Source organism: Anabrus simplex, chromosome 6 (assembly GCF_040414725.1).
Source record: "Anabrus simplex isolate iqAnaSimp1 chromosome 6, ASM4041472v1, whole genome shotgun sequence".
In the NCBI taxonomy this organism is placed as follows: domain Eukaryota; kingdom Metazoa; phylum Arthropoda; class Insecta; order Orthoptera; family Tettigoniidae; genus Anabrus; species Anabrus simplex.
Window position 1 is genome coordinate 319,028,075 of NC_090270.1, and position 21,641 is coordinate 319,049,715.

The following is a 21,641-nucleotide window of genomic DNA, read 5'->3' on the forward strand; positions in this document are numbered from 1 at the left end:
ATTCTCAAATATTTGTTATTTGTGGTCATATCGATAAATACTACATAACTAAAGTTATATAGTATTAAATTTCTGATAATTTATGTCTTATACATTTTTACCATACCAGCTTTGATCACAGAGATTTTCATGACTTTGGATTTTTGTTACTAAGTCCATATCAGTGCCGAGTCATGAGAAAATGAGTAAACAGAACTTATGACCGGTATGTAAAGTCGGAGAATAAGAAACTACAGTATACGCTATAAATGATTTTATAAGATGCCCTAATATCACAGAGTCTAAAGAAAACTAAATGTGAAGGCCTACAATACACAAAGCTCATAAAATTTATCAACAGTAACATCACATTGTTCATTGTTTGTTGTGATGTGCTTTGTGTCTTCTGTTGCCACTTGTCTCCAATAGATAGGATTACTGCTGCGCACCAAGTTTTAAAAAAAATTTGTTTTACGTCGCACCAGCACAGATAGGTGTTACGGCAACGATTGGTTAGGAAAGGGCTAGGAGTGTGAAGGAAGCAGCCTTAGCCGCAAGTAAGGTACAGCCTCACCATTTGCCTGGTGTGAAAATGGGAAACAATGGAATACCATCTTCAGAGCTGCCGACAGTGGGGTTCGAATCCACTATCTCCCGGATCCAAGCCCAGCTGCGCGCCCCTAACCACACGACCAACTCACCTGGTTGTACCAGGTGTAAACAGCCTGTAGATGGGAAGTTAGATAACTTTCTTCTTTAGCATGCCATTCCTCTGGTTCATAAATTTTCTGATACTTCTGGTACATAACACACTCGTTCATCATAGCATTCGAGCTATTCCATCTCTACTCTGAGGCACTGATTTGAATGAGCAGTGTGCATATTTAACGCAATAATGGCAGAGGAGTGTTCATGGCTGTCTGCGGCCTGGCGACTCCATCTCTGAACTTTGGACTGTTAGATCGGCACTGTAGTACTGATATAGATGTTGATTCCCATAGGGAACCTGAAATATTTGTCCCGAATGAGTAATTCATTTCTTATATTTCCATTATACTTCTGCATTTGTTGCTTATACCCGTTCCAGTGGCAAGTGGAGAATATAGCTTCAATGAATTAAAAGTAATAAAAACATATCTTTGCTCTATAATGAGCCAGGATCATTTGTCAACTTTAGTAAGCATCTCAACTGAGAATGAAATTGTAAAAAAAACTAGATCTCTCTAATGATAAATACTTTTTCAGAAAGTGAAATGAGGCATGAGAAATTTGTATTTGTATGAGGATATAGGATATTCTAACCTTTTATATTTTGGTGAAAGTATCTCTTAACGCTTTGACTACTAGAAGGTAGCCAGGGCATTTAAACCTCCAGCCTGACCATTTTAAAATGTCCTTGCCTGCCAATCCTACCTTCTGCACTGTGAAAAAAAAAAAAAAAAAAAAAAAGTACTGTTTCTCTATTACAGCTTGAGAAAATGTGAAAATTAGAACATACCTGGGAAAGGAAAGTATGATTTTGAGGTGTGATATCTCTGCTGTCACATGCTCCAGGGTGCAGAGGGACATCACTTTTCCTGCAGTACCACCTGGTACTGTACATCTTCTTGTCAGGTAGGGACCAGTTTTCATTGCTGGGAATTCTAGCAGAACATGTTCATTAATTTTTCCATCCATCTGCCTTGGGTTGGTGCTGAGACTGGGACACTAGTAGGAGGATTGTGACCTTCTGGAAACTTTCTGTATGAACTATAGATAGATAATTTTTGTCTGGGTATTGGACTTCCGAAAGGGACGGAAAGAATTGAAGAGGGTGCACTGTAATAAATAACACCTTTTCTGGTCATTCACAAGTTTTCTCATGAAAGGGTATAGAGCAAGATATTGGTCAGCTGAGTCTGTTCCATGCATGTGCTGATTGTAATCTGCTATGGATATTGTCTTTATTGTTTTTCTGTCAAACTTTGAAGTGACTTCAACCATTTCAGCAGAATGCAAGGATGAAACCATGGCGATTACTTTCTTGTCCATCCAAGGGACAAGAGAAGAATCTCTGCTGTCACTTTTGAATGTCATTTTTCCTTTTTTTCAAGGAATTTTGTTGATTCCTAAGGTCCTTTAGTACTCCCGTGTTTTGCTTGATCGGCTTGCAAACCGTGGTATTCTGTTCACATGGGGTTTTTCAAGAGCAATACTGTTGTGGTAGTTATCCATGTAAAAAGAATACCCTAGGTCTACATGTGGACGAAGAAGTTTGAGGACAGTTCTCTTTAAGGCCATTCTACTTCGTATTTGCATCATAAATGAGCAATTTTCATTGTATCCCGTTTTAGATTCATACACCATCCTAACCATAATTTAGTAATTAGTTATTTTAGGTGGATTGTATACTCGAAAACACAACCAGTCTCTCCAAGCAAGCTTGCCCTCATCTAAAGTGATCTTTTGTTTGGGATTGTGTGACTTCCCCTCACGGAGAACAATAATTGAACGAGAAATGCAACCATGCAAGCTAAGGGCGCCAATCTTTAAGTTGATGACTTAAAGATAAAAATTTATAATCAAGCTTGGACGGACTCTTATCACAAGGGTGGGGTGATAGTGCACTAATCATTAAGCCGGAGAATTAGAAATCAAAAGGCTAATTAAGGCAGATTGATTAAAGTGAACTAGAAAAATACTATTTATTATATTGAATATAAATGACGACGGTTTAACGAGAACTGAATTTAAAATAGGAAATGAATTTAACAAAAAGTTGAATGACTGTACTTCGCGAAAACTTGCAATATTTTTAACTCGCTTGCTCACCATGTAGTCTTGTTCTGCTGGTCCTTGGAAAGCTTCCATCCTTGTAGCTGGAACATCACCGGTCGTCTTTGAGATCTCTTCATCTGCAGCTAAGTACCATTCCTGCCTTGCTAAGTGCACCGACCACTAACTGGAAGATGGCTTCGACACTAACACTCCCTATTATGCTCTATCCCATATATTGGAGATGAGCCCTAAGTCATAGTTAGAAAAACCTCCTTGGGTTATGTGGAGAGGATACACAATTAATAATCCTTCCAACTTTACTGAAAATGTGCCCTGAAGTTTCATTTCTATCTAGTTTAATACTACCTATTGTCTTAGACTGGTACAAACCGGTCTAGTAGCCGAGCTGTACGTACTTCCTGATGAGAGTGGCTATACACCCCTCATTCAGAAATTCCTAAGTACCACGTCGTGGTAACGAAATAATTAATGTAGAAGTGATAAACTATCACACTAGTCCACTATGGTACAACAACCATAAGACAAGTTCTCAGACCTACAGCGATATACAAGATCGAAGAATCAAGAATCCAGAATAATAATAATAATGAATGCAGAATCAAGAAGAATCAAGAAGAATGAAGCCAAGAGCTCCAACACGCCCTTTTATAACCTTCTCTGGCTCTAATTACAGGTCGCTACACGTGGTCCAATCAGTTGACACGTCTCTCCCCACTCCAGATTTTAGAGTTGATGGGTCTTAATCATGATATCAACTGTTCTTCTATTAGTCCTTTCACTCAGTATCCATGGCAACATGACGCTCCTTTGAAAATATAGGCGGTGATCAGTTTGAATTATTCTGGTCGAAATACGGTAGCTGTCGTTATAACACTTGAACACGTGCTCGCTTTTCCCAGAATTTGATGTCTAAATTTGTCCTTCCTTCTTCCTCGGTGATGTGGCAAGATAGAGGAAATCTACTGCAAGTTAAATTTAAACGAATGTCGCAAGAATCTAAGTGAATATTAGGATATTCAGCCCTCGTTTACAAGTCGTAGTTACAAAGTAATGAAATGATAGTGAGCAAATGATCAACCATGAATTATAATACAATTACATACCAAGATAAATATCATGACGTTAAATTCCTGAATTAATTACATATAATAAAATTAACATAATTACACTGTGACGTCTGGAACGTTACATACGCCCCCATGAGTTCTTAACAAATATCACATGAGTTGAGAACTCACACTCTTACTCCCACATTGACTTGAAATACCTCTATTACCTGCCCATTACGAGCGACATTATTTTCATACAATTAATTATATCTCACTGTTTCCATATCTCTCTTAGACTGCTTACCATTGCGAATGTCTGTTATTTCAGTTCATCTTGAGGTTTAGATACTAAATTATGCCCAACATGAGCAACTTTCCATTTTTTTAAAAACAAGATTATCTTTGAGAATATAACATAATATATATACAATTCAGATTACAAACTCTCCCGAGTGTCTATTAGTCCTTTTACTCTCCATCTTTCCGACATTCTTTGCTAGATAGCAGTAACACGTTCTCTTCCAATCTTTTACATTAAAACCATGGAAAACAAATGATACAATCAATTTACACCTTAATCACTGTCTCGAATGTTTCAACCTTATCTTGAAGCAGGATGCAATACACTTCACACGAATACACACGCAATTTAAGCTCACGGTAAAATTATTGCAAGTTAGAAATGCACATACGGGAAAATTAATTATTTGCCGTCGTCAGCTTTAATTAGCCTTCGGTAACATCTCAGAAAACAGATAAGATATAAAATTTCATGGCCTCACATACAGAAAACAGATGATCTATCGGCATGAACGAGCGTAAATCTACCGCTACACACAAACACCTCCCTTGTTTACAAACACAACTAGGAAATACCACCACAATTGAGAGGTAAACTCATTCCGCTCGTAGTCTGACATAACAGGTAGCAACTTCCCCGAGTTACTGACCTATATCTCACAATCCGGTTCAGCCACCTCACACGACAGGTATCTCCGTAAACTACTAATGTTATATGAACCATTCATTACGCACTCGCCATCCGCTAACTTGTAAGCACAGGGTCCTAGTTTTCTATGTACTTTATAAGGACCTTGATATAAAAGAAAAAATTTCTTTGTTACCTTATCCTCACTGTTTGACAACATGGGAACTCTCACCAAAACCATATCACCTACCTCAAAGTTATCAAGTACCTTACGTTTCGGCTGCCTTTTACGTTTATCTCCAGATTTAATCAGGTTCTCCCGTGCCAGTCGGACGTAAAATTCAGCATTACGAGGTGGTTCCTCAGGCAAACCTAACACTCTCACTAGTTCATTCTGGGGCTTACGACCAAAATGAACTTGTGACGGCGTTAATCTAGTGCTTTCATGTTGAACTGCATTGATCCATGTCTCTATGCGGGATAAATGAGCCACCCAGGCTGTATGCTTATCGAACACTAAGCATCTAAACATGCGAGATAACTCTTTCATAACGCGCTCACACATATTGCCCTGAGGGTATCTAATGGATGAATGAACCTGTGTAATACCTAGCTCTCTAATTATGGACTTCCATTTTCTCGAAATAAACTGCGGTCCACTGTCTGATAATATTCTAAGAGGAGTACCTAATTCAGGGATATACTTCTCTTGGATTATACGACTACAAGATTTTCCAGTGGCTTTTCTCATACCGTATAATCTGACCAACTTCGAGAAGGCATCAATAATGACTAAAATATATTGGAAGCCGAACTGTCCCTTTACCACAGGTCCAAACAGATCAGTACACACCAAGTCACCGGGTCTTTCTGAGATTACAGCCTGACGAGGTCCTGCTAAATAGCGGTTAGGAACTTTGCTACGCTGACACAGATCGCAAGTGGAAAGAATTTTTCTTATATCTCTTCCCATCTTGTCCCATATAAAATTCTGTCGGATCTCATACAGAACTTTATTAGCTCCATAATGTCCTAATTCCTTGTGGATAAACCAAATCAATTCCACACGTAGCGCTTTGGGTACACAAATCCCCCAGAGATCCTCGCCACATTTCCTGGCTAGAAACCCGTTAACCAGTTTGTACGTGTGCCTACCATGCGACACAGTAAGCTGCTCTCCTCCCTGAAGTACCGACAAAGGTTCCCGACATTCTTCGTCTACCGACTGTTCAACCAATAGGTTACGTAGTCTATTTAGAGCAGTTTCATTTTCCTTAGACAGACATGTACATATAATAATGCCCTCACATGGCTCTAGAAGGCTACCTTCTTCGCACAACTTCGGATCACGTGACAATAAATCAGCAAGGACATTATTCTTTCCCTTAATGTGAGTTACCTTAAAATCATACTCTTGTAGGGCGAGTATCCATCTACTAACTCTGTTAGATGATAATTTACACTTGGATACAAAAGAAAGAGCATGATGATCCGTCCTAATTTCAAATTCGGTACCTAAAACATACATCCTAAATTTACTTAGGGAGTATACGATAGCTAGGAATTCAAGTTCCGTTATAGTATAACGCTTTTCAGCAGCACTTAAACCTCTGGAAGCTAAAGACACAATCCCTAAATTACCATCATCATCTACTTGACATAGTGCACCAGCGATATCACAGTGAGATGCGTCCGTCAGCAACACATACTTCCTATCGGGCATGGGGTATCTCAAAACAACCGCCTGCCTGAATCCTTCTTTTAATTTTAGGAAAGCTCTATCATGACCTTGTGTCCATTCCCACTTACTGCCAGCTTTCAATAGTTCTCTAAATGGCTCTAGTAAGTTACCAAATCTCACTACAAATCGTCTGAAAAAATTACATACACCAATATACGATCTGAGCTCCTTAATATTTCTAGGTGTCGTAGTATTCAATATTTTTTCAATTCTTGTGCTCTCAGGCGTCACTCCCATTGCCGATACACGGTGCCCCAAAAAAGTCACCTCTCGTCTACTGAAAACACACTTGTCAAGTTTCAGAGTAAAACCAGCATACTCTAATTTAGAAAAAACCCTCTCCAAGTGGTCCAAGTGCTCTTCAAAGGTACTAGATGCTATAACCAAGTCATCGATATAAATCGTAGCATAATCTCCAGTATCATCTCCCAAGGCAATACTTAGTGCGCGAATTAGAGCTGCCGAACTCGTACGGGTCCCAAAAGGAACACGCCTAAATTGGTACAAACTATGCTTATAGCTGAAAGCAGTAAGAGGCCTGTCTTCTGATCTCAAAGGTATCTGCCATAAACTACTCCTAAGATCTAACGTAGAAAACCAACTCTTACCCTGAAAACTCTGTATCAACTCTTCAATGGTTTGTGATCTCAACTGATCAGCACCAATACGTCTGTTCATTTCCCTGCCATCAATACACAAACGTATTGATCCATCAGACTTAGGCACGACAATTAAGGGATTAACGTATTGACTGTTTGATAATTCAATCACATCGTCTGCTAACATAGCTTGAATTTGATCCTCTACGGCTATGGCATATTTGTCTGGTATCGGATACCGCGGTCCGCTAAATGGAGTCTTATCCAGCACAGAAAAAGAATGCTCGTACAGATGGGTAACACCAGGTTTCTCAGAAAAAATCTCCATGTGTTCACATAACACTTCAAATAACTTGTCCTTCTGGATTTCATTTAACTGATTTCTACCTACGGCTTCTTTCACGCCACATATTTTATCCTCGTTAATCCACAACTGGCACAACTTCAGGCCCTCACTAGCCTCTTCATTAACTTTAGAAACCTCTCTCATTCTCCACACTGTACTAACTTCCGTTTTCCTTTGAATTTCCTCCTCAAACTTGACCTTGATATCCTCATTATTCCACCTCAAATTTAGCACTGAATCATAGTAATTTAACTGAGCCAATTTTAACGTTAACCAGTCAGATCCCAAGATAAGATCAAATATCAAATGCGGAATTACCAAACATATCTGAACGCTAATAAAATTATTAATACAGATCGGAACAGCTACTTGTTTACAAATTTGCTTAGACTTCTTTCCAACAGCCGTAATGATGAAAGTAGACTTAACAGGCATTTCCTCCAACTGAATACCCTGTTTCACAAATGACTCATACCACTGAGAACTAATACATGATATATGGCTACCAGAATCAATCAAAACTTTAACCCACGCCCCCCAAACTTTCAATTTAACAATGGGATTGACTACTTTATTACTTGAATCTTCATTATTCTGCTCGGGTTCATACAACAAATCGTCTCTAACATCTAGGTCATATGGTAACACTTTCATGACAAGACACTTCGCTACCTTCGTACTAGGCTGGAATTCTGACCTAAGATTACAGCCTCTAGTTAGTTTAAAGGTTCCCTTTGTGTATTGGCGTTGGACTCATTAGTACATTGCTCTGGTTCCCGTTGGGAATTTCCTGTCCTATATTCAGGTGCTCCGCTCCTACTGTTATGCTGAGGTCTGAACTGATTGCGAGCTTCGTGATTCTGTGTTCTTCCGTTATGTCTCATTCCGTTGTGATGACTAAAGTTCTGAATATTCTCCGTTCTACTCCTAAGGTTACCTAAAGCATCAAAACTGCCTAGTAGGTTCTCCATCTCCTGAATAGTACCAACTCTTTGCATGCAGGCCGCTTCTCTCACCCTGTCCGGAAAATGTCTCAAAAGTAGTCTTACTACATCAGACCCCTTGGTTATACCATCTAAGTTCTGACAAATCATGACATGGGCCAGGAAGTACTCGGTCATAGTGTCTCCTTCATGCTGTTTGTACCTCCCAAATACCACCCTTTCTCTCTCCCGAGCTTGTATCGCTTCATTCCAGAATTTCTCTCTAAACTTATTTCTGAATTCTTTCAGGTTCGTCATCGTTTGCCTATATACCATGAACCAAGACCGAGTTTCTCCTACAAAAGCATGGTCAATATTTTCCATAACGTCTTCCCAGTCCATAGACCCTTCCTCTAGACGCTTTTCAAATCGTTTTTCTATCATCTTAAGGAAATCTAGCGGGTTCGTTTGTTTCCCATTAAATTTAGGTAGTTCAATTTCCCTAATGTAGCTATTTCCTGGACATTGCCTTCCTGTGAAAACCTGTTTATCCTTTGCCACCTGTTTTAACTGATTTTCTGCTTTCTCCATCCGGCATTCTACATCTTTGTCTCTCCTATCAATTTCGCTCTCCAAATTAACCTGCTTCTCTTTCAATGTCCTAATTTCAATCTTATTCTCTTCAGCTATCGCAAACCTTTCTTCACTTGCCCGGGTCTCATCTTCTATTCTAAGCTTTACTGTGTCAATCTCTTGTTGGACGTGGTCTTTGAATACCCTTATTTCCCCTCTTTGAGTCTCAACTCTCTTATCAATACTAGTGACCTGCCTCATTACTTCCTCCCTAGTAGAGTTGTTTTCCTTCCCCATTAATTCCAGGAATTTACTTCTCTGCTCCGCAAACTTTTCTTCTACCTCTTTCCCTTGCCGTTCACATTCACTTTTCTGGTCCTCTAATCGCTTATTAAAATGTTCATTTTTTACCACCAGATCGCGTAACTGCCTACTGTGTTCGTCCATTCTCCGATTCGCTTCCTCCTTATTTTCCCTCATCTCCCTGCTTAATTCAGCTTTAGTTTGCTCTAACTGTTCTTTAAGTTCATATTTAATATTCTCAATTTTAGTGTTAGTTTGTTCTAATTCACTTTTAAGCTCAGATTTAGTTTGTTCTACATCTGTTTTAATTTGTTCCAATTCATTTTTTATTTCAGATTTACTGTCCTCTATCTTACTCAACATTAACTGCATCATTCCCATTAACTGATCATTATTATTACTTTCATTGGTAGTGTTTACTTCCGCTTCGCCTCCCATCCTACTATCATCTGACTCCATACTGACTTCTTTCTGCTTGCCTTCACTCTCCATACTACTTACACTTCTATCTTCAATTTCCTCTACTAGACTACACAACTCTTCCTCTGAACTCAATACGTTATTACCTTTTATCGCCCGTCCACTGCGCAACATCGTCTCCTCTTTCGTCTGATCAGCCATGACCCTCCCCACAATCAAACACTCCTAATGCAACGTGGATATCCAAATTTTACCCATAATACGAATTCTGATATCGTTACTGTCATTAACTGCTCCGTACTTAATGATTTTCTCGCCCTACATTGGAGCGGCATTTATGTGACTTCCCCTCACGGAGAACAATAATTGAACGAAAAATGCAACCATGCAAGCTAAGGGCGCCAATCTTTAAGTTGATGACTTAAAGATAAAAATTTATAATCAAGCTTGGACGGACTCTTATCACAGGGGTGGGGTGATAGTGCACTAATCATTAAGCCGGAGAATTAGAAATCAAAAGGCTAATTAAGGCAGATTGATTAAAGTGAACTAGAAAAATACTATTTATTATATTGAATATAAATGACGACGGTTTAACGAGAACTGAATTTAAAATAGGAAATGAATTTAACAAAAAGTTGAATGACTGTACTTCGCGAAAACTTGCAATATTTTTAACTCGCTTGCTCACCATGTAGTCTTGTTCTGCTGGTCCTTGGAAAGCTTCCATCCTTGTAGCTGGAACATCACCGGTCGTCTTTGAGATCTCTTCATCTGCAGCTAAGTACCATTCCTGCCTTGCTAAGTGCACCGACCACTAACTGGAAGATGGCTTCGACACTAACACTCCCTATTATGCTCTATCCCATATATTGGAGATGAGCCCTAAGTCATAGTTAGAAAAACCTCCTTGGGTTATGTGGAGAGGATACACAATTAATAATCCTTCCAACTTTACTGAAAATGTGCCCTGAAGTTTCATTTCTATCTAGTTTAATACTACCTATTGTCTTAGACTGGTACAAACCGGTCTAGTAGCCGAGCTGTACGTACTTCCTGATGAGAGTGGCTATACACCCCTCATTCAGAAATTCCTAAGTACCACGTCGTGGTAACGAAATAATTAATGTAGAAGTGATAAACTATCACACTAGTCCACTATGGTACAACAACCATAAGACAAGTTCTCAGACCTACAGCGATATACAAGATCGAAGAATCAAGAATCCAGAATAATAATAATAATGAATGCAGAATCAAGAAGAATCAAGAAGAATGAAGCCAAGAGCTCCAACACGCCCTTTTATAACCTTCTCTGGCTCTAATTACAGGTCGCTACACGTGGTCCAATCAGTTGACACGTCTCTCCCCACTCCAGATTTTAGAGTTGATGGGTCTTAATCATGATATCAACTGTTCTTCTATTAGTCCTTTCACTCAGTATCCATGGCAACATGACGCTCCTTTGAAAATATAGGCGGTGATCAGTTTGAATTATTCTGGTCGAAATACGGTAGCTGTCGTTATAACACTTGAACACGTGCTCGCTTTTCCCAGAATTTGATGTCTAAATTTGTCCTTCCTTCTTCCTCGGTGATGTGGCAAGATAGAGGAAATCTACTGCAAGTTAAATTTAAACGAATGTCGCAAGAATCTAAGTGAATATTAGGATATTCAGCCCTCGTTTACAAGTCGTAGTTACAAAGTAATGAAATGATAGTGAGCAAATGATCAACCATGAATTATAATACAATTACATACCAAGATAAATATCATGACGTTAAATTCCTGAATTAATTACATATAATAAAATTAACATAATTACACTGTGACGTCTGGAACGTTACAATTGTAAACCACTGAAAATTGAACCAAACGTTTTTCTAATATTGGCCTGATTTTATGCAACCTGTCTGCAGTGTTTCCATAGTTAGTACTATCTCTGAAATGCAAAAACATCATAACACTTTTGAACCTCTTCCTGGACATTGTCTTGGAAAATACTAGTGTTGAAAACATAGGATCTTCTGTCCAGTACATTCTTAGATCCAGCTGCTAAGTAATTCCGGTAAGTAATAAAAAGTTATACATGTTTCGCCCACATTTTTTTTTGCATCCCCAGCCGCTGTTCCTGGACTCTAAAATCAAAATGACCAGGATCCTGGGTATTTGTGTACTGATAAAATACTTAAAATTGACAAGCTAACATGGATTCTATTTAATAAAATATGTTTTTTGTGTAAATATGCAGTCTGTGGAAACATCTGGCTGATTTGAATTATTTTGACTGGTGAAATGTGCTATATATAAAAAACATTTAGATTGCATACAATTATTCTGTTTCAAAAAGTAAGTCTACCCTTGTTGAACATTTGATATAAAACTAAATTGTTATGCTTTATAACGTTTGAGTGACATTAGTTGGTTTGAATTATTCAGTCTTTTATATCCAATAAGCATATTCTCCTGGTTGGTTGGGTTGTGTGATCTTGAATGTCCGATTTGCATGGTATCACTGGAAGTTTGCGAACTTGAGTGGCACCTTGGGACTTAAATTTTGTTGGCGTATTTGTAAGATATATGAACTATTGGAAATGCTACTTGTGGTGCTTAAAATTATGAACAATTGTGCTGCCTGTCACTATGTAGGTTCGAAGTGAGGACTTCTCAAAATTGTTATGACAAAGTGTTGTAGTCTAGTTGCTTCAATTTAATGGTTGGTTGATTGAGAGTCTGTAATGAGAAAAATGTGTCTATTGACACTTTCTGTTCGACTGGCTGTGGGTGACTCTGTGTGCCTCATGTTGTAAGTGTGTGTGTTATGTGGAGGAATGTGGATTGGGGAGGGTTTGGGCGGATGAGGTATTGACTGTTCTTGGAGGAGGGTTTTTGTTCTTTGGACGGAGCTTTTACGTGTGGAGATTTATTGAAGTTCAACAACAGTAACAATATTTGACAATACCATAACACTTTAGATCAAAATATAAAATTCACTGCAGAAGATGAAATCAATACGTCCATAAATTCTTTAGACATCACCATCACACGTAAGGATGATAGATTCAAATATAAAATTTATAGGAAGCCGACCTTTTCACCAAAAATCAAGAACAACTCATTACATCCCAACACTCAAAACCAGACTGTGTACTATAGTTTAATACATAGAGCTTTTAAAATACCCCTTACACCTAAAGATCTCAACAAGGAATTACAATATGTAAGGAACATAGCCAAGTCCAATGGGTTTAATACAGAAATGGTTAGCCGTATAATAAGAAAAAACAGAAATAGACAATTGTCCCCTTTCTGAAGAAGGACCCTATCCTCAATAAAATCTGTTTAGATAATAACATTTTGGAAAGAGTCAATGAATTCAATTATCTGGGATACAATTTATCTTACCAAGGGGAAATTGATATCTCTGCAAAAATAACCAAGTTTACCAGAACAACATGAATTATAAATCACATTATGAAGCCATCTCCTGTCCAAAAACACACTCGCTTATATCTTTATAACACTGTAGCCAGACCAACCCTTTGCTACGGCAGTGAGGCATTGACAATAAGATCTCAAGACATTTCCAGAATTACAGCACGTGAAATGACGTTCATCCACTGAACATCAGTGTATACAAAATGGGATCGTAAAAGAAATGAAGATGTGCTTAAGGGACTGAATGTGAAACCAGTAATCAATTTCATCTATCATTACCAAGAAAACTGGAAATGTCATGTTCAAAGGATGGAATCTGGAAGACTACCAAAGGAGATCGTGCGCTATCAACCAAGCGGACACAGATCTATAGGATGTCCAATGAAGCGATGGAAAGAAAATGCAAGACCATAATGGCCACATGGCCCAATACTTGGAAGGATGATAATGATGACGAAGTGCTGGAGAGACTTATATTTTTTTTTTTAAATATCAGTGTAAAATTGGGAGTCCCATTTCTGAATGGTTTAGCTTTCCAACATATTGCTTTTATCTTTCAATCAATCAATCAATCAATCAATCAATCAATCAATCAATCAATCAATCAATCAATCAATGACTAACTGGCTTGCATTTAGGGCTGTTGCTCAGATGGCAACTAAAGCAATAATTAGAGCAACAAACGGAAATTATTTCCCCCAGTGTTCATATGACCCCGTGGTGCGATCAGGTGATAATAACGTGTAAATGAATGACACTGCACCCTTATTCTGCCCTGCAGATGGACTGCCTGTCTTCGTGCAACCATGAAAGCGATGATGGCAGAACTCCTATCAGCCGGTGTATGTAGTGTGTACTGCCATATTTGTCCATCTTCAGCATTCACTGTGTAAAAATTGAGCTATGGTACAGAGAAAATGTCTAGATGACTTCCTGCAGTGGAGGGCGATTGAACAAATTAAGGCTGGATGGTCGCGAGTTGAAGTGACCAGATGGCTTGGTGATGGTGTTTGTTATTTCAAGGGGCCTAACAGCTAGGTCATCGGCCCCTGATGGTAGGAGGGGCAACGAAATGAAACGATAATTAAAACTTCAAAATGTATCCACTGTCTAAAATCTGAAATGAATCGTGATGAAAAAATGTCCCTGAATCCAAAACAATTAAGTGGATTCACTTCACAATGCCTCATATTTCGTGATGATGCTTGTTGTCCAAAGAGGTCCAAAATCCAGGTCACCGGCCCCTCATAATTGTACTAATCACTGGTAAAGCAGAACCATGGTGTTCCTCCTATAGTGGTACTAATCACAGCTAACATAGACTCATGGTGTTCCTCGCATGGTGGTACTAATCACAGGTAATGTAGACTCATGGTATGTGTCACACAATGGCACCACTCACAGGCAACACAGACCGATGCTGTTCCTCAGATAAGGGTGTGTATGTTGGGTATTTAGCCTGAAGGTTGGTTTGATCCTCTACAGCTCCGCCAACAGCTGTCATAAATAGCCTAGGCGTCACTGAAGAGGCGTACTAGGGGAATGAGAAGTGAGGTAGTTTCCCGTTGCTTTCCTCATCGAGCCAGCCATTGCTATTACATATCAGTCTGCCAAGCCCACTGAAATGCATGCACTAACCGACCCTATGAGCGATATTTTCACACCATTCATAACAGGGACTGGCTGCATAAGCAATGGTATTACTAGCATCACTCATACCTCAGTCACTTTCATACTGTCAAAGCCAAGGAAGAGACTTTGACAGGTCAACGAAAGTAACAAATTTGATATAGCCCATACCGGAAGACATAGTGCACTGTAAACACTACATCTCGCCAGCAAAGGCGGGTACTACTCACAAGCAACGCAGACCCATGGTGTTCCTCACTTACTGTAGTGGGACCAATCACGGGTGCTGGTATTCCCGTGATGTTCTTCGTGTAGTGGAACTAATCACAGGCTACGTATACTTATGGTGTTGCTCACATAGACAATATCACACATTATGGTACCACGCACAGGTAACACAGACCAATGGTGCTCCTCACATAAAAGCACTACTCACAGGTAACGCAGACCCATGGTGGTCCATACATAGTGGTATTAATCACGGGCAATGAACAATCCTGTGGTGTTTCTCACATAGCGGTACCACTCACAGGCAACACAGACTCATGGTCCTTCTCATATAGTAGTACTACTCGTAGGTAACACAGACCCATTCCGAATACAGGGCAACCAACGCAGTTCAGCGCGGCGCACGGCAGCCCGCTCCCCCGGTTCGGTGAATGCACATAATGGTACTAATCACAGGCAACGCCCAGACCCATGGTGTTCCTCACATAATGGTTCTAATTACAAGTAACGTTGTGTTCCTGACTTATTGGTACTAATCACAATCTCTTGGTTCCAATTCCATCATCCCTTGGTTGCCCCTTTTAGTTACCTCTTACAACAGGTAGGAGATACAGTGGGTGTACTCTTTGTCTGCGTCCCCAATCCACAAGAGGGTGTCAGATGGCTTAACGTGCATTGTTGTGTTGTTTCTCAGATGTGGCACGAGTTTTCAGAGTCTGAAAATAAGTCTCAAAGGTAAGGCTCGGGGGTGGTGGGTTGAACTTGCTTAAATTTTGTCTGAAGGTTCTATATGATGTTCCCGTATGATGTTATACTGAAAGTCTTGCTCGGTCTGTGCCAACTGGTACTTGCCGAAAGCATATTTCACTCTGTGGGTGTTGATCGCAACATGTTCCCTCATTCAGGAAGTCTACCCAATTAGTTTGCGTCTTTTGTGAGCTCCATCTCTGCCAGACGAGCTGTCATTGCTTTATTATTATTATTATTATTATTATTATTATTATTATTATTATTATTATTATTAGTAGTAGTAGAACATGTGATTATTGGACGGTATTTTTTGTACATTCTGTATAAACAGGATTGTAGAATATGACATCAATAAAGTCATATATATTGAATTCAAAACATTTTTTGAAGTGTATCTTTAGTCCACATAATTACATTAAACAAACATTCATTGAATTGTTTCCATTCACTCAAGTACACTCAAATATATCCCCAATATAGCTCACTGCTTGCCTCTTAGCTGGAGCTGTGAGCTGGTTATGCTTCGCCGTGGGCTCTCGAACTCCACTGATCGTCGTCGTAAGCCTGTATACCTGAATTGCGATGAGGTGACTGGACGGAATGTGCTGTACTAGGCAAAACTCGTAAGCGCTGTCATCTGTAACTCGCAAACTGTTATCTGAGATCATACCAATTTATAATTAGTTACTTTCGAAAATAGCTTGCATTTCGTCTGTCAATGACTCCAAGCGTAACTCGTTGCTTTGCAGACTGGAATCTGTTAACTTATGCGCCCCCCCTGTTGACTTTCAGGTTATTGAGAATAATTTACGTACCTTGACGACCATAAATTTTCATTCGGAAGTGTGGGTTTTTGTGGTTAGTTGTTTATTTAGGCCACCCTGGAAGTGTGACCGAGTTCAGAAATAAACCTACCTCTTTGTTGTGACAGTCCTTGAAGTAAATTGCATTCTTCTCGCCGATGTGTGTGTGTCTGTTGGAATGTGCGGTGTTACAGGTAGACGTTTCTTCCTCCTCTTTGTTAGTAATAGTTTTCTCTCATATTGTCTTCCGTATTAAAGCAAATGGATGTAGATTGAAATATTACATTTCCTGAGTTGGGAAGTCATTGAGTAAAATTACTTGTAACGATTAATTTTTAGTAATTCTTACTTGTAATCGTTACTTTTCAAACAACGTAATTTTCACTTGTAATTTACTTCTGGAAATAAAATTGTAATCGTTACATTTTAGCAGTCGTTACATTCTAATAATCGATGTACATAACATCGAGCAGAGGCGGATTCAGGATTTCCTGGGTTGGGGCTATTTTTAAAAATATAGGCTACTATACCACAAAGCAAAAACGAGTTATAGGCTACTAGATTACTGTAAACATGGAAGACATACTAAGCATGCAGTCGTGCAAGCCACCACTAACAACTACCGGGACGTTATTCCCCTGTTTTGATCATATGTGCAGTTTGTTTTGAATTAATAATAATTTAATACACGAGTCTTTCGAAAATTACACTTGAGTGTAAACAAATTTTAATGCAAGTTTTTACTCATCGCTGACTAAACGTTTAGCGCTAATTGAAAATACTGTACTAGAACACACAGCTCCTGTTTAATTTCTCTCGCCTGTTTTCATGTGACAATTTCATCATCATTTGAGGTCGTGGAAATATTAGCTATTTCCACTGAAGTATTACGAGAACTTAAGTTTACCCTTATTTCATCACTTGCAGATCCTTTCTCCTTTTTAGTATAAATCATGTCAACGTCACTAGATGAACTTAACTGCCGAATTTTTTTTCTTTGGCTTTTTAAAAATGAAAAGTTGGAACACTGGAAAATGTATTGCATAGAAAATAGCAAGTTTTCAGCTAGTATTCCAAATATTTCTTGTGATGTAAAACTGCTTTTGAAACACATTCACTGTGTGTGTCAATGGCACCGCAATCTCCAAGTTCCTCGTAACTTCTCGTGAAGCGCTGTACTCGTTCGCTCGCCGAGGTAAACGGTACATGCGATTGTCTCTTGTTAGTCCGCCGGCCATTGCTATGACGAGTCCAGTAGTTACTATTCGATGTGTACCACTTGGACTTAATGTGTGGTCATGAAATTTTTAAAGTTGGAATACACTGTACGTAAAACCTCGATTCTGATGTAATGTGTATTGTAAAGTTTTCTGTATTTCTCTGTGTACATTGTTTTATATTGATGCCTCTGATGACCAAATGATAATGCAGCCAAAGGTCAATAAAAATGTAAAAAGTAGTTACTATTCAAGGGATGTATGCTCATCCCTAGCGAATTTAGGTGATATACGTTTTTAAGGCAGAAATGAAATTGTTAGCACAGCGGATAGAAGATAAAGTGTACTCGATTCATGTTTCAGCCACTCGTGCCGGAATTTAGTCCCGCAGGAGTTCTTTTACGTGCCAGTAAATCTACCGACACTTTGAAAAGTGAAGGTAACGACAAAAGAAAGAAGGGCCACGAAGGGCGTGAAAATGAAAGACCTCCGTAGGCCTCGAAAATCTAATACCGTTGAGGTCGGGAATGAACAAAGAGTTGACGAAGAGAGGTCAGATAGGAAAGATGAAATCGAGAACACTAACACAAGTGGAAGCAATGCCAGGCTCATCTAGCGAAACCGTGGTCGCCAACCGACGCTCGCAAGTTGAGAGTCCTTGGTCTCCCTTTTAGTTGCCTCTTACGACAGGCAGGGGATACCATGAGTGTTGTTGTACCACCACCCCTACCCACAGGGGTTACGTAGTCGAGAATGGAGCTGAAATAAACATGCGATGGGGTTAAGGCATTCCGCTATTTGAATAAATATTTTTAATTAGTTTTCCTGAAAATAATGAAAACTCGAAAGTGACATTCAGATTTTGCTTGGGAGCAATCATTCTGAAAGTGTGTTTAGTCTCGCCTAGTGATGATAGCCACTTTGTCTGTGTGCTAGGTAAGGTAAGGTAAGGTAAGGGTTATTCTGCCCGAAGGCAGGTCCGAACCTCCGCAGAGGTGTTCCTGAGCCGGAGTTTACGTGCGGTAGGGTGGCCAATTCCTTTCCGCTCCTCCATTCCCTTACCCCCCACCAACAGCGCGTGGCAACCCATCCAACTCCTGACCACGCCCAATGTTGCTTAACTTCGGAGATCTCACGGGATCCGGTGTTTCAACACGGCTACGGCCGTTGGCTCTGTATGCTAAAAAGCACAAAATTGAGTAAAGTATTTTTCCTTGCGAATTGCCAACGGCCGTAGCCGTGTTGAAACACCGGATCCCGTGAGATCTCCGAAGTTAAGCAACATTGGACATGGTCAGGAGTTGGATGGGTTGCCACGCGCTTTGGTAGGGGGTAAGGGACTGGAGGAGCGGAAAGGACTGGCCACCCTACCGCACGTAAACTCCGGCTCAGGAACACCTCTGCGGAGGTTCGGACCTGGCTTGGGGCAGAATAACCCTTACTTTACCCTTGCGAACTTTAGTATCATTCCATCCCCATGTGAAAAAATTGTCAGTGATATCCCTGAAGATTCATGTTCTGTGAAGTAATTGTACTGTAATTTTACTGTCTAATTTTTGGGAAAGTAATTGGGTAAACCTTTTCTTAGGTCACTGTAATTGAACCCAATTTTATTTTGTACTTTTCTCATCACTGTATATTTAATTACTTTTTGAGAAAGATGATTGTTATGAAGATGATGGTGGTTGTTACGGAGTATCTCTTGCTTGTTGTAAGATGTTACATCTTTTAGCCCTCCTCTAAGGCTAGGACCACACTTGCGTGATTTCACTCTGCGTTACTGCGTGAAATGTCGCGTTCAAATGCAAAACACTAATTTGGACGGGACGGGCCCACACACAGCGTAATTTCCCGTCGCGAGACACGAGACAAGATGCGTCTTCAAGGTCGAGGTCCATTTTGTTTGGGTGTTTTCCCGTTCAGTGGCGGGCCATACTTGCGGAATGAAGACGCTGCGGAATTGTGCTCTTGCTTGAATATTGCGCGTGGTCTATTTGCGTTCGTTTTGTACTTTCACTTTGCAGAATGGAATTAGACAGTGAATTAATAATTTTGGAGGTACAAAAATACCCTCGCCTTTACGATACAAAGGACCAGATAGTCAAAAACAGTGACATAAAGAGAGATGCGTGGTTATCAGTAACGGGTGCTGTGTTGGAGGAGACGTTCTGTTTCTTTTGCTGATAGCATTTTTTTCACCAAACAGAAAAGCATTTCAGATGAATTCATGGACATTCTATAATACTGATAAATGTATCTGGGTTGTCTTTTGGTTTATTGTGTTGGAGCACAAATTGCCCGTTTGATGACCTGTTATTTATTATAGGATGGATCCAATATTCTCTTTGACGACGACGTCGATGACAAACAAACAACGCAGCCCATAACGCAACAACGGTGCTATTATTTAATGGAATTCCTTCCATATGCAGATCAATGACGATGGTTCGCTACTTTAAAATATACAACACACTAATAAGATCACGCCGTGCAAACATGCAAGTGTGGCCATGCGCCCTGTCGTCCAGAAATCCAGCGTGACAAAACGTAAGTGTGGCCACCCACCTCGCAGGTCGTTCGGTTGCGTGATAAACACGCAGTAACGCAGCTGGAAATAACGCAAGTGCGGCCCCCTAGCCTAATCGGTGAACTGAATGCATTTTTTGAATTCATCGCCCTCTTTCTCGGGAGTTTCCCGCGAGGGGAAGTTTAGCAGATGGTTTTTTTTTCAATGTAGACCTTCTAAATTGTATGTAGGTCATTTTATGAGAATTATCATCATAGTGATCATTTGAATTAATGTTGGCATCATGCCCTAATGTGACAAATTTAATACATTCGAGTACTGAACGATATCGACAAGAAAGCTAAATTTCTCTAGAATTCCACCGCTTTGAGTTTTTAATTTTACAGTCTAGTAGAATCTGAAACGTGTTTCCTGAATAAATATGACAATTTCAGCAGACACTTCCCATGTCGTAGCCTTCTTACTTCAGGAACAGGAGTAGGTCACCATAAACAGATTCCGTTTTTTTTCTCTCCAAGCAGGGCAGAAAATTTCCTGGGGTGAGAGATGGGTTGTTAATATCTGTTTTGACTACGGCCAAGGTTTGATTTATTATGTAGTACGTTGCGCCTCTTGATGTATAATACAATTGTTGTGGTAATTAAGGTTCCTTTTAGTGAGCAACTAAATTCTCAGTCATTGATATTGCGCTGTTTCTAACTACAGAAAATATTTCAAATCTGTCTGTTTCTTCATTTACATTCTGAACTACGTTAAAAACATCTACACTTTTTGTTGTTTTGAAAAGGCACTCTTTTCAGTAACGTCGAAAATATTGAAGTGCTCTTTAATCACGCAAATAAAATCAATGAATCGCTAGTATCTGTAGTCTATTTAATCGAGAGCAAGTGAAAGCGAACGGTTCAATATAAAGCCTTTCATTTGTATTCGCTTATCTCTTTCAGCCTTATAACAATAATCTATTGTGAAAGGGATACTGCCGTTATATTAGCTCACTACCACGTAATGGTTGTTAGCCTTCTCCAGTTCTTTAATCACTAGTTACGAAGCCGACACCAATTGTTGTATGGTATACGGAAGTTCTATGGTTTCTTCTTAAACCCATCCTCATACATTTTTTTCATTTTACACACATTTTTCTTTAAATACTGTTTGACGTGTTGTCCTTTAGAGGGTCTTCAACTTTTAATCTTTTAATGCATTTGAGCACTAGTTTCTGGTTATCATTGTTTTAAAAGGATAATGTATCTGTAATATTTACGTGAGTTTATCCCCACCAAGCAAAAAGAATCATAGGCCTACTCAATCAGATCTCTAAATGCCTGGCTGCGCATTCCGAGACATCGTAATTTCTCTCAACTATGCTACAGGCGCACAACAATCGAGTAGCTATGTCTCCTCCCTTGAGAC

At 39.5% G+C, this 21,641-nt stretch overlaps 1 protein-coding gene across 4 annotated transcripts in view; it reads left to right on the forward strand.

The window, feature by feature from the left end:
* The window catches only part of LOC136876530 (spermatogenesis-associated protein 20), a 496,029-nt gene that overhangs the window by 127,515 nt on the left and 346,873 nt on the right, over positions 1-21,641 (forward strand). The gene's annotated exons all lie outside the window — the stretch shown is intronic.